The sequence below is a fragment of the Colias croceus genome, chromosome 3 (genome assembly GCF_905220415.1).
Source record: "Colias croceus chromosome 3, ilColCroc2.1".
Lineage (NCBI taxonomy): Eukaryota > Metazoa > Arthropoda > Insecta > Lepidoptera > Pieridae > Colias > Colias croceus.
The window spans coordinates 10,169,640-10,185,793 of NC_059539.1; positions in this window are offsets into that span (position 1 = coordinate 10,169,640).

Here is a 16,154-nt window from a genome sequence, read left to right on the forward strand (position 1 = left end):
CATAATAATATTACATAATATCTATAAGTACATAAATATAGCTTTTCGAATTTTTGTATGTTTGCATGTATGTCTTAGCATTAGCTAATAATATTATAATTCATAAAAAAATATACTATAAATCTTTCTTGATTTTATTGATGTAAAACTATGAATGAAATATTTATATCCATATAACTACCTATGTAAACCTAATGCGTCCTCCACACTACTCGCGAAGTTCCTCGGCGAAGTACTCGGCCGAAGTTGACTGAAGTCCGCGATGCTACACTACACACTCGTTCAACTTCGCGCGGAGCGCATACGTTCATATTCAGAACGAACTTCGGGTTACTTCGTGCCCTTTGACTCGGGCGCAAAAACCGACAACAAACGGAAGTCGGCCGAGGCGAGGTAAAGTTGGACGAAGTAAGCCGAAGTAAGCCGAAGTGCCTCTCTACATTATTCTATTCGTCTAACCTCGTTCAACTTCGCGAGTAGTGTGGAGGACGCATTAGATCGTCGCGTCACTCTGCCCGCGGATTCGCGGAAACGAATTTACGAAAATAATAGATATCTAAACTCACCTGCATAAAGTTTCTGAAATGAATCAAGTCTTATTTTTTATATTGTAATTAATACATATTATATTAATAAATAATAATTATTTAATTACAATACTATATTAGCTTATCTTCGAAAATTAGTTAGGTATAATGTAAATATGAATGTCTTTTAGTTCTCGTTTCTGAAGTTTCAATGTTCTTTTGTTGTTTACCAATTTCAAAAAAACAATATTAAAACAATATTATTAAAAAATCGGCGCGCGGCACAGCAATTTGAGCATGGTCTACTCGTCTCAACGGAGCGATAGCGTCTGATGTATGAAATAGAATTATGTTTGAAGCTCCTAGAACGTGCGATGCAAGATGATTTCTTGCGTAATTAAAAATATAGTAAGCGCCAAAAGTGTTTTATCGTGATTAAACCAAAACTAAAAGTAATTAGACAAAAGTGGTATGACAAAGTTCTCACAAATGTTTCAATATAATTGTTTATGAAAAAAATAACATAATAGGCATTACCATGTCAAGTAAAAAACGTCAAAGTGTGAAATTTAGAGCTAACTTCGTGAATTTTTTCTATCGAGTCAATTTCAATATTTTATGTTTTTGATCGAACAGGATAATCGAAAATATCATCAAGTTTTACATATATTTTATTTTTTATATTTGGTCTTGAATATTACACGTATCAACTAAATGTTGATTGGTGATTTGACTTTATGCGCGTTCTTAAATAACATAACCATACACAATTATTTAATATCCATCTTATTTATATTCACGTATTTGTTGCTCTATTTACTCTGGGATAATAAATCTGTGAGATTGTTATCAATTTAATTACGTAAATGGCTCGTCGTGATGAAAGCTGCATGATTTATGGCGCCTACGCGATGTCTTCACTTGAATCATATATCATGTCATTTATTTTAATGCGGTTCCGTATAGTTAATTGCATATTTTTAATTATTATATTTTAAACATATGTATAGGAGCTTATTTCTATTTAGTTGTTCGAATAACTTGGTATGTATGATTGGGACAGCTGTCGTCGTTGGAATTAATATTTAGTTTATTTTGCAATAAAAACTGTAATAATTTATAGGATAAGCCTCTACCTTGTTGAAAATATGTGGTAATATTACGTTTTGACAGCTGTCATAACTATTTAGGTTTAATAAAGTACCTAGTATAGATACAGAAAATATGAAATATTGTAGGTAATCAGGAGGCAATTTGCAGTATCGTGAAAATATAATATTATTATGAACAAGCTTTGCTTATTTTGAGATTATGTCGTTTGTAAATAGTCCGTTATTATTTATGTATAACGAAGCACTAACCTTATTTAATAAAATGTAATAAAATAACTACCTAATCAATTAATAAAAACTACTTCTATTAATGTAAATTTCTTGTTGTTATAAAGTACATTTTTAGAGCATTTAAACATATACATTAACACTTCGTTAATTGCTTCTCGCACATTAATACACACAGTATAGTCACAGTATTACAATATTTCCTATGGAATTTCCTAGGAAATATTGTAATACTGTGGTATAGTTACAAGTTTGTTCAAAAAAAGTTCTGAATCATTAACACAAATAATTCCTCGTTACATGCAAACATAATGTCGATTATCGAACATAATGCGGGTCCCTAAACTGTTGGTTCCGTAAGGCAAATGAACTTGAATAACCCGCAGTGACGGCTCACTGAGTAATACATAACTTAACTAAGCTGAGTTTGCATTACTGTTTTTTTCAAGGTCATTTTGGAGGTATGTGTACTGAATTAATACTTTTTCTCATTTGAAAATATTAAAACACTTTCAATGTATTTTACAAGTTATATTTCATGGATGTTCCTGAAGCAATTCATGATTCAAATAATATGCGTTTTAGTTCTGTTGATCTAGTTCTTTTAGTTGTAAATAAATAAGTTATGATATAAGATAATTTTACAAGAAATAATAATAATAATATAGTTGGAGCCATACAAACTATAAAACCTGTCTTCATAATTCATATCAATCTAAATTTGACTAAACTTTCATCCAGTTGATGACACCGAATTAGTTAATACTAAATTCTTATACCATATTATGTATAAAACAAAACTAAAATCCAGAAAATACATTCAACCCTGTGTACCCAAAGCTTAAGGCAAAGCAGCCAATGTGCGAGATTTTACGAATTGTTACAAAATTTTCGGTGACAGCCATAAATCTGTAAACTTAAGTGCAGGGTTTACTGCCGATATAAATAACATGTAAAGTAAACTTGCTTATTTAATAAATGTTTCCGTTTACTTATATTCGTCCTGTGTATTCGTCCTATATTTTATCTGTACGAGACAGGCTTCACTTTTCTTAGTTCTATTAGTATATTATTATTAGTCTGTGGTTCTATATTTAAAATAATTGAGGGAATTTCCCGCTTCAGTTAATGTCAATACTCTGATATACTTGTGTAGATATTTCAAATCAATCTATTTACTTCAGTCTCATGTGCTTACTAATAAATACGTGTGCTAATAATCCTAAGCTATATTGAGAGTTGAGACATATACAAATAGCATTAAATACATTTTAAAACGTCCTGAAAAGAATCATCTTGTCTATGAGTTGTGGTTGAAAGGTCAACGACCGACCTTCGTTATTTTAAATTTTAATACCTATTATAATTTATAACATACCTACTTATTCAAAGGATATAGTCATTAGTCACAAAATATATTAGAATATATTGTGTTCTTTGTAAATTGTCATTTTTATTTATTTTAACACTTACGTATTCAAATAACTATTAAATAGTATGATTTATTCGCGCCTTTTTTACATCCATTACCTACACGGAGTTCTCAAAAAGATAATTTTAAAAATCATTACATGGTCATTTGCAAAACATATAGCTGTAGGCAAATTATTTCATACATTTGTTAATTCTGCGCCTGAATACATAATAATATATAACAATATTATGTCTGTCAATCATGACCGTGAGTCATTTGGTGTATTTTAATTTTTATGATGTTGTCACTATGTAGGCGTGGAATATTTTATTTTTAAAATTAAACGTAAAATTGGGTTTATTTTCTTGAGTAACATACTTTTATATTTAGCATTTTAAGTTCTTCTATTGGGATTTTGAAAAAAGATCGAAACTTGATAATGTAGAGAAAAATTCGAAAATCTAGGCCGAAAAGGTTTTAGCGCCAAAAAACAAAACAGTACAAAAACGTAATAATGTTTCCTACAAATTGTAGTTCTATATTTGTTCAATTTCATAAATATCCAATGTGTAATAATTGAAATCCAATACATAATGGTTTGAATGAATACCATTGCATACCAGAGCCTATAGAGTCGTGTACTTTAATTGGTACAAGAAGAGTCTTCGTATATGGCCATACGAAATGAGTGTTCTTAATTACTACATTGTGATGTCACTGTTACATTTGTTACTTTTTTATACCTTTATAATATCGAACTTCTTATTATGCAAAAACTCGTTCACGTTTTGGTATAATTATTATGGTTCAGGAGCTATTTGTGTTTTTATTTGTTTGTATGCTGCATTATAACGTATATGGTGTGCTGGCTATTAGCTCAAAAAGTAATGATAAAAGAAAAATTAAAGATGAGCGATGAAAATTAAGCGCATTTGTTTGGTAGATATTTGCGTGTTTATTTTGGTTTTGTCGATGAGATATAAAATATACAACATTTTACACAGTATACTATTTATGAGTTGTATATTCGTGTTATAAATATTCAACTTGAAGAAAGCCCGTCTTATTCAAATTTTAACACTCTTTGTATTAATTCCTAGCCAAAACCTAATTCGTAGTCTTAAATACCAAATCAAGTATGTACTTTTATTACAAGCGCATTAGTCACCTACTTAATATGTTGGTGACATGAACCACAAATAGGCATTTGAGGTCATTCCGTATTCTATTATGTAGACTATAGTGTAAATAAGACCTTTTTATGAATGACTAACTTCTTCCAAGTTATTATCAAGGATCAAAATCAATAAATCTTGTGCAATCCATTATGTCATCGACATAGTCTTAGCCGAGGAACGTTGGCTCGTTCTTTATGAAAAAGGAAACCCGTTTTAGTGAAGCGTGTGTCTAGTGAATAGTATGTTATAGATAGGCGCTGAGGGAATGCGAATGCAAACAAATTTGTATCGGAGATGCCTTGCTTGTGCTTAGTAAGGTAATCAAGGTATTTGGAACTGGTAATGCGCGAGGTGTTTTCTTTAAGTGTCAACCACGTATTTGCTTGGTATATAATTTTAAATACTTCCTTATTTACTTTGGAATAAATAAATGTCTTCATTTATGAGTAGTTATCATTACACACGAAAAATTGTAAGACGATTTTTATGTAAGATTTTTTAATACTAATTTATTATTGTCTTGTTTCAGGTTAAACATTAGAAGTTACTTTGGATGCCGTGAGTAGAAATTAAAAAAAAATTGAAATATCTTACTTAGTATAAGTTTAATATTACTTGCATATTATTCCTATGTAAATACATGTGTTATTTATAAATAGCACATACAACTTATATCCATAACACAGAGTTACACAAGATTAGCCATTTGATATACATTGGGCATTTACTATTATATTTTATTAAGAAGCTTACCTCAATCTAGAAACTTATTTCCTCCAACTCCAATTTACGAGTCTTAAATATCTTACAATGCTCATAAGATATAACAGCTCAGTCCCATAACAGTGGCCTAAGTAACGAAAATATAGCCCTGATTTTAGTTTAGTACTCATGAATAGAAATTCGCATAGAATCCCACGGTTAGCCGCACAATTGCTTCCAAAGTCACGCTTGCTCCTAAAACCGGCCAATCTGAAGCCTTTGCGGAATGCAGGAGAAGCTTGTGGGCTAATAGAATAAATTTCAATACAGCAAAATCTATTCATTAATATTAATCTTCCGCTATATATGAGGCCGGTATAATGTGCTTTTGTTTGTCTTGTTTATTAGGATTTTCGACTTGGGCGATAAAAGCAGTACCAAAATACCCTATGTGCATTGGTTGAATGTATAATATTGCAGCATGTATAATATTATCATCTGATATAAATAATGATCGTTAATTCAGGTATATATTTACATAATAAAGCACATTATTAAATTACGGATTGTTTGTATGCAATTTCTAGTTGAATGTACTGCAACTACCACTAATTACGCTCGTAATTGTAAAAGTTATCTCCCTAATACTTCCGCTACATTTTACAACTGAATGAATGGTTTCATTTCTTAATAATGAGCGACAACTCTTTATTACCATTAATATATAATACTAGCTTTCCGCCTGCGGCTTCGCCCGCGTTTTCCAAGAAAAACCCGCATAGTTCCCGTTAGTAATGTATGATTTAATGTAGCTTTCGAACGGTGAAAGAATTTTTAAAATTGGTCCAGTAGTTTATGAGCATATTCATTACAATCAAACAAACAAACAAAGTTTTCCTCTTTATAATATTAGTGTAGATATACGAATATTAAAAGCTATCGTTTCTTTAAATGATTTAAATGTATGTTCTTTTGCACAAGTTTGATTAGCGTGTCTTTAACACTCGCGTGCGGCGTGACCAAATAAATTGAATCGATGCCTTTGCCCTTTAGTGATGTGAGCTTACACTAATTACGCTTGCTAAGTTGCTAATATGGTACAGGTGTGACTTACAATGCTGATAAACAGTGCATTTTGTAAATAACGAGCTTTTGCTTACATAATAGCTGTTTAAGCAATTATGTCACATTTTTGGGAATATTGTAATGAAGTTACTCAAAACTTATGCCAATTACGATAATAATTAATATGAAATGATCTAAATATCTTAGTGTTTATATTAAAAGATAGTGAAATAGCCAAACACTAAAAAATCATAATTCAAACGAATTGAATTAACATTCCAATAATAATTGATTCGTATATTTAGGTATTTAAAATAAGACCATCACAATAAGAAAATACTCTTGATCCATTAACATAAAGAAAGTAAACAGTATATTTTCTTTACAACATGAAAACGGAGTCCGGCTTCTCTATTCTCGCGGCACAATAAATATAGGCTATTATTTTATTACCTCCGTACAAGAATTGTTCAGTGGAAACATTTACAATATGAGCGAACAATGCTGTAAGCGGTATGTATTAAATAATTCCATCTTATTGCATCTGTCGGTAGCATTAAAGGCCTCTACCCACAACAACGTCATACTATGACCGTAGGAACGTGTCAGGATCGGAAACTGGAAAGCAACACATTATGCTCTACTATGCCAACTAGAGCATATTAATTACGTATCAAAATCGTAAGTATATAATATTGATGCTCCGTGCATGGTACGTGACGGTGCTGATCAATGAAGGAACTATCTAGTGGACATAGTCTCATCATCTTCAATACAATTTTTTTGGAGTGAAATTTATTTACGGGCGTTCAGAGTAAAACTGCAAGGTCGCGACATGGCAATACCGTCACGTCATGGAGTAAAAGTACAATTTTGGAATCTTTGATTCTTGCCAAACTCCTGACACGTGTGCTCGGTGCACACGCTCTTTTTGCCTGAGTCCTTGATATGTACCTATGATACGTGGTAGTGGGTAGAAACCTTAAGAGTATAAATTGTTTTAGCTTAGAACCCGTTCTCGAGGGATTGTCGACGATTGTAATTTCGTTTTATGTTTGTTTGCGGACAACGCAGTTACGGTTACTGATTGAAAAATATTGCACCTATTAAAGTTATTACGATTGTTAAATCTCGGGATATCTAGATTATCGTATTGTCATGACGAAATCGTTATGATCTTTAATTGTTTGCGAATGAACTACTTCCAGTACCATTATTATGAAAGTTAGTACTTATGACTTCTTAGTCATAAGTACTAACTGAAAATGAAAATTACTTGAAAATTACTTTCATCAATTAGATGGAAAGAGATCTGATTGGATGTGTATATTGTAATGAATATACATTGTAATTTTTTTATTCCACTAGCTTAGCCGTTTGCACATCATAGAGATTATTACTCGAACTATTGCTCGTAAGAACGAGCAATTTTATTGATTATTTTATTGATTTTATGTTCAAAGTGTTGTTTCTCGTGTATAGTAATTATTATATGGAATTCTTTCTCCTTCTATGTGGAGTTAATCTATACTAATATTATAAAGCTTAAGAGTTTGTTTGTTTGTTTGAACGCGCTACTCTTGGGAACTACTGGTCCGATTTGAAAAATTCTTTCGGTGTTAGATAGCTTATATATCGAGGAAGGCTATAGGCTATATATCATCACGCTACGACTAACAGGAGTGGAGCCACGGGGGTGAAACCGCGCAGAGCAGCTAGTAAACGATAAAACTGTGAATGTGTGATTATTAATTGTTCATCAATAAAAGGTACTGTTAACATCTATTATCACGCACCCCACACGCAAAATTATCTAAATATCTACCCATAATAATTATGATAGTTGTCTCGTAATACATATGTACTTAATACAATATATCTATAAAAAAATGTATACGAAAATATAGTCAGTAAAAATTAAAATTTTAACAATACTTCTATACAAGTTGTGGCAAACGTTTCCATTGCTAAAATAAAATTTCTAATTAAATTATAGACTAAAGGCTTGTGGCACACAAATAAGTTAATTGAGGAACAATTAAATCAACATTCTTTATATCTCTGTGCAAATCATTAAACTAATTTATTAATTACTTTTTCCTGAGGTTTTATGAACTATAATGTGAAATAGTAATTATGGACTGGTTAAATCTTACAAATTACAATGCAATAAATCAAACTACAATCAAACTTTATTCTATTGAACATTTAATTAAATCGAGAGAGTTCTGTTGCTTTTTAATATTTAATATTTTATTTTATGTGTCCTGTGATCCAGAATTGATTATCAGAGGCTTTCGCAAACAAAATAAAATGAAAGCTTTTATGGTTCCTGTCCTGTGGAGATACATGTAAAACAATTATTGAGTTAGGGAAATCGTTATAGGTAAATGATTCAACAGGTATATACTTGAACATGAGATTTTATTATTTTCAGCTTTATCTTATTAAAATAGGCTGTATAAAAAGAAATATATATAGATAATCATCAAATACAGTATGTTTGTTGTAGTAGATATTTATTTATTACTAAGCTATCCCGGCAAACGTTGTTCTGCCTTACTCTTCATCATTTAAGGGTATGAAAAATAGATGTTAGCCGATTCTCAGACCTACCCGATATGCACACAAAATTTCATGAGAATCGGTCCAGCCGTTTTGGAGGAGTATGGTAACTGACATTGTGACAGGAGAATTTTATATATAAGGTTAGAAGAAAAGTTTGTATAACTTAGTATTGTAGAATAGAATAGAATAGAAAACACTTTATTGCACACCAAAACAAAATTTACAGAAACCAAGTCTTTTTAAAAATTATTGTTTGTACAACATATTTTAACATCCTACATTATAATACTATGATAGTAGATAAACCCCTATCAGTAATTCAATCTAATTTTTATACAATTAATCTAGATCTAGAAGCAAAGCATGTAGGCGTAGCCCCGCCTACTTCAGGATATACTATAATTTATGGTGCGTATTGCAACGCGGTTGGTGTATGAATAACATGAATAATAATTCACTCGGATAACACGTGCTTAGACGTTGCTGTGGATAAAAATAATTAACTGTCTTTGAATGCGTTTGATTTTAAATGCCTTTAATTTGAGAAAACGCAAAAAAATGAGTTATGCATTTTCAGGCTCATTTACTGGCAGAATTTTAAAATAAGCAAATTAAAGTAAACATTTTCAATATAATATTCTGCCAAATACAGCGATGGTGCTCAGTAAAATTTACAAATTGTAATTCAGTAGCCCCAAGAGTCTTCCATATAACCAACTAAGATGCCCCGATAAAAGCTCTCCATTCAATAGCAAGAAATTATTTCTGAATATTAAATTTGACTTAATTTAGAACAATATTTATTAACTTACTAGCTGCTCCGCGCGGTTTCACCCCCGTAGCTCCACTCCTTTTGGCCATAGCGTGATGTTATATAGCCTATAACCTTTCTCGATAAATGGGCTATCAAACACCGAAAGAATTTTTCAAATCGGACCAGTAGTTCCCGAGATTAGCTACATATTACCATACAACCAGTTAAACACAAAACCAATTACTATTGCCACAAATGCTCAGGAGCATTTATTTCCTTGCACAATTTCTACGATCTAAATCTTAATCTATTCATATCTGAGTATAGGTTATCAATCTTAAAATAATTCTATTACGCAGAACCATTAGTGGGAAACCAGTAGCGGTCACCCGCTGGGAAATCCGGGACATTGTGACAGATCATATACAATACCAGCATATTATGGTTTCCTGTACTTCAAATCTATTTTTTTAGTAATATTTCGTCATTAATTTGGTAAAAACTGGATTAAATGAGAATCAACGTTAAGCACTATCACAATTATTAGAATTAGAATGTTATTTTTATGAAGAATATTTTTGCACATTAATTTAGATAATCGGTCTTACGTTAATAAACAATTAACCAACCATATTGTTTAGTAAATCCTAGTAAATAATAGGTGAAGAGAGCATACCTATCTTTGTCTTGCGGAAACATCCATCAACCTCAGTCTTCAAGTGAGAAATTAGTCATAATTTTTCAGACTGCATTTATGTCATAACTGGACGGAAAATTAACGTAAGAAGCTCTAAGAAGTTAACGTATATTAACAAGATGTAAACGATGTTGGGCCCCAGGCTATAATTTGTTTGTAACAGCCCTATTAGGCAACAGGTTCCTAGTAATTATTCCGTAAAAGGGGAAATGTCCTATTTAAATAGCTTCCTGGATTGCAGGATATTTATAATTCCCACTCCAGTCACAGTTGTTGAAGAAATTAAGAAAGCCATATTTATTTTAACTCTGCGCTGAATTATGTTTATGGAAAAGTTTATGAATGTAAAATATTTTATAGTTGTCTCCTATGTTTATTGTTTAACAGTGTATACATAAATTACCGCCAAAGATAAACGGTTTGGTAGTGTAAAATTTTTCCTACTTAGGGCTGATTTTTCAATCCTTGGTTAATATCAATTCGTCGAATAACGTACTAAACTACCAATTCAAAAATGTATTCTTTGGCCGTATTTGACGGTTTACGGGTGACATTTTAATATTATCGTGTAATACTTTATTGGGCGGATAAGTTTTAAATTTGGATTGAAAAATCGGCCCTTAAAATAATTGACGTCATCAATCCAACATAACGCTGATCATTTATAATTTGACACAACAATGATTGCCAGCCAATATCTCCTACCGTCTTACGTTCGTTCCTGTTGCTTATCCTCATCGAATCGCTTTACATATTTACGATTCCTAAAAGTTTTCAGCTCGATCAATCACCGTCCAATGACAGACAACAATTTATAATAACACAATATCTTGTACTTCCTTGTTGTTGAGTTTGAGCGTGAAATTAGCTTCAGCGATACTATCTAGTGGTCATAGATAATCCATTATGTCAACATAATCTACATTGCTTACCGTGCCGTCGTACATAACCGTTTATGCCAACAATAACAGTCGGAGTTTGTTCATAACTATATCGGAATTTGTTTATGGTTTGCTTTCGATTGCGATTCGAAGATTTGTAAGACTGATGCGAGAAATGTTGGAGGATTTGGTTACAAAACATTTGCAGGGAGCTAGCTATTTTAATAAGGACGGAGGAACTGTGTCCATTAAATATGACATAAGTACCTACGTTACATATCTCTCATTTGTTTTGATTTAAAACGAATTTGTACAAATAAATATCTCGTGATTTAATTATGTGATACTTAGTTAAATAATAATATTTATGATTAATATCAATATTTTAAAAGACCCTGGATTTAAATTAAGAATAGAAACAAACAAGATAACAGTTTCAAAAAATACAAAATTAAAGAAAGAAAACAGAAAATGCGTTCTTATATCATTTAGGTACATTCACTCAATTCTTACTCAATTACTTAACAACAGTTATAAACAGTCTATAAAACCTCGTATAGTAGTTGTGATAACACACATTTCAATACTATGTATGCTTAATCCATTCGCGATCTCCAAATAATGTAAATCTTTGTTTTCCGGACCACACAAAGAAGTACAAACAAGCTTAGGTTTATGTCAATAACACCGTTTGCCATCTGCTCATTTATGATTCTTGTTGACTCTAGTAAGTTTGACGTGATTCTGCTTATTTCACTTTATAAGGTAAGGTTTACAAGTCATAGCAAATTTTCATTGAATTAACAAATCGTGTAAAATATAAGTCAGGTGATAAGTAAAAATCTACAATTTCGACACACATCTTCTTGACGGAAAGTAACAATAACTTTTCTGTACAAAATTTATATCGCTATCTGGTAGATACGTACCTAAGCACATCAAATATCACAAACAAAAAACGTCAACAATACATTATAAATTATAACGTAATCGTTGTACATTAGCATAATTGTCATTAAGATAACCATTACTCGTAATAAATAAGCAAACAAAAACCTTATCAATGAGGTTACCTACGTTTTTACCGCTATTTCCCTTGTGCATGCAGCGCGCCAGACACTGCGCTGTGACAAACAGAAGAATTATCATGTGCGTGGTGCGAATGCGATGATTCGCACATATCCCACCCGCGGCGAAGTTTCCTCGCCACTTTATGTGACGCCGCATGTGTCTGTTATGTGTATCTATTGTATAACTAATACCATGCTGCGCTCCGCGTTTTCACCAGCGTTTCTCCGCTTCTGTTGGTCTTAGCGTGATGATATATATAGCGTATAGCCTTCCTCGATAAATGGGCTATCCTACGCTGAAAGAATTTTTCAAATCGGACCAGAAGTTTTTGAGATTAGCGTGTTCAAACAAAAAAACTCTTCAACTTTATAATATTAGCATACTGTATACCATTCTATAGACATCAACAAACTAGGATGTTTACGCCGGGAATATCTCACGCGACAACGTCGACGACAATTAACTACTTTCAAACTGTTACATTCCGATTCCAACTGGAATGCTTAACTATAATGCGTGAATAAATAAACATTTAGTGCGAAGTCTATTGCATATCTTGTTTAAGACGATAATACATCTGATGGTGAAAATTCACTCCACTTGTCCCTTCGCAGGATGTGCGCCGAGTTTTAATTACTTTTATTACCGAGACATACCTAAGCTGAGAGAACTAAGTGAATGTACTTCGTAACCAGAGCACTAAATCTCGGCTAGACTTGTGAAATATCACAGATGCTAGTGCGTTCGTCTCGTGGGAAACGTGAGATAAATTCCCGTGAAATCGATTAAACAAAGAGACTTTAAAAATACCTTTTAAAGATAGTTACACTTTTACTTTTGTTCCTAAGTGAGTATTTTCATTTATTACTTGGTTGTCTTTTGAATTCTTGTATGTGAAATTTATAAAACTGCCAATTAAAAATAAACTAATTGAAAATTTGTAAACGTTTCTATAATGTTTATATAATCCGTATATAACCTTGTAGATATTATGTAGTCGGGCGGGTCGCGCCAAGCTGTCTCAACGTACTTTCGTGTTCACATTCGTTTATTGCTATAATTACCTACTAATAATCTATATTCTATACATATTATAATAAATCTGTAGAAGGGTCAATTCTGTACATTGAAAATATTGAAAAAATAAATAGCAGGGGGTGTTACTGGATCGATACCAAACCCAAATATGTGATTAAAAAAATTTTTGTCTGTCTGTCTGTCTGTCTGTCTGTCTGTATGTTCAGGCATCACGTGAAAACTAACGGTTCGATTTCGATGAAACTTGGTATAATTATACCTTATTATCCTGGGCATGAAATAGGATACTTTTTATCCCGGAAAAATACGTAGAAAAAAAGTAAATCTTAATTTTTCCGCGCGGACGGAGTCGCGGGCGGAAGCTAGTAATAAATATTGCTATATTATTCTCGAGTAAAATGATAATTACAACAGCAAATACGACGCATTTAAATAATGATCGCTCTAAATTGTAAATAAGCGACATTTAAAATTATGCTACTGTATTCGCGAACCATTGAACATGCTATTATTATTAAGAAATAATTTCAAGCACACAGTTTTATCTCTGTAAATTATAATAGGATTAAAATAATAGTGCTCTTAGTTTACATTACATTCCAACTGTGTCCAGGAAAATAATCTCTGATAGATGTAAACGTAGTTGAAACAATAAATATAAGTTCAGACCCAATTACAAGGTAGATATTACAGTCGATACTGAATGCAGCTTGAGATTTCACTTCTTATTTGAAACAGATCGATTCATAGATACCTCGAGATTCTATAATAGACAAGGGAGATAGCTGCGACGCTAGCGGTATAAAATAATAGCTGTTGCCTAATCTATTTTATCATTAACTCATTAAAATTTGACTTGCCTTGTTATGATTTCAAGAAGAGATGGTTAATAACGCATGTTTAAAAAAGAAGGAGTTTATTGTCTGAAAGAGCTATTTTTAGCTTTATTCTTTAAACTGGCTAGAATCTAAAAAATATATAAAAGGAAAAGCAGTACCTACTTAAAATACAAAATCACTAACTTTACCTTCTTGGTAATACAGTTATATTATCATCAATTTAAAGCTAAGCCTTAACGCAGCGAGGCGACCATTTGCGCTAAGATATATTGTTAAAACACATCTGAAACAAAACAGTAGCCCATTCTAATGTAAAAGCCCAGTGTCTACAATTCATGGCCATCACATGTGCAGGCTCTTTCATTAATTTTAACTACGCGCGCGCGCAACTTCGATTAAAATCTTGCAGGTGACTGGCGCGCATATCAATATACTTATTTTAGTTACAATGCCGCTATATTTACTGTTTGTTTTTAACTGCACCCTTAAGTTTAACAACAACTTGATAAAGTTATAAATTATGGAACATATTGTAGCGCTCGAATTGGATTTTTATGGTAGTCTGCTGTTATAGCTGGCTTCTGTGAACAATATGCAACAAAGTTTTTATCTAACATCAAATTTAAGAGTGTTTAAATAATATTATAGTTTTGAACTTTTTAAAAGCCTATGAAAACTAATTATAATTAGTTAGTAATTATTTTTCTTCAGCACCACTTTTTAATATGGTCAATGGTTTGGGAAGAACTCTAAATCATTGTTCAAAACAGCGGTAAATAGCCAAAATGATCGCTAACCTTCCAAAGGAGAAGGCACTTTAAGAAGGTACCTCGAATTTGGAGTAGGTAATAGGGATTTAGGAGTTGTCGCCAATGTCGCCTAGGTAAGTAAAATCACAACAAATATTGCTAATGATGGGTAAACGAAGTAAGTAAAAGCTTGCAATAAAGCTGAAATTAGTTCCTTTCGCGGCATGTTTCTATCTAAATTAGTGATAACATCGCGGTTGACGTAAATTTTAGCCAATATGTGCGAAATGTTGAGGTAAGTATTTAATTATATCCTTTTCGATAAACATCTACCGAATTACGTGGGATCATTAAAAGCAATGAACAGGCTTTGATAAGGCTTCATTCAGGATGTTAATCCGTTAGTTTCACATGAATTAGTACGAATGTTTCAGTGCGTTTATGTTTGTAATTTTAGATTATTTTTATGGTAAAATGACGTGTCTGTTTTTATTGTTAATTAGTTATGAATATTGTCTTTCTTTAAGTAAGGAAACCAAACATTTATAATATTATTTGAAATTCCATCAGTACCTACTTACTTGTTTTTGCATACTTTTACTATTCATGAATTAAGATAAAATTCAAGATAAAATTTGTTTAAACCTTCAAAATATCTGAACTCTGCAAGAAAATGTCGATTTCATCGAAGCAGCTAACAGAAGAAACAAGAAGATAGAAGTTACAAGAAGATAGAAGAAAGAAGATCTCGCACCATGCACAGGCAATGGCACTGGAAGAATTCACGGGGTTTTTGTAACATTCCCGTGGTCTCTTAGTGGCATCACTGGTGCTGGGCGATCCGTCCTTAAACTTACTGAAGAAGAAGATCAAGTAGTTCAAATTGACGTGGCAGTTTTATGGGAATCTAAATGTGAAATGAGCAATGTGATCAGTGCCGGCGTTAGGGGGGGCGAGAGGGGGCGATGGCCCAGGGCGACAAATTTTGGGGGGCGCCAAGGTCTGAAGTTGCCTCTCCTGGTGCAAACCTTCAGAACACCTCAAGTGGGCGCCACAATATTTTCACCCGGGGTGTCAGTGGCCCTTACACCGGCACTGAATGTGATATATATATTTAGGAATAAGTCTTTCAGAATTATGTGGCTTTTTATGTACGTATATTATGTGAAATGAGAAATGTATAGATATATTATTAGGAGTAGCTGTTATTATTTTATAAATTGTTTATGAAGAACGTTGTTTTGTTTGTTGTTCGTTTTCTTACACTTGTTTGGTCTGATTCTCATGATGTCGGATGTACCTAAAATTTATTAATGAGATGTAGGAAGGAT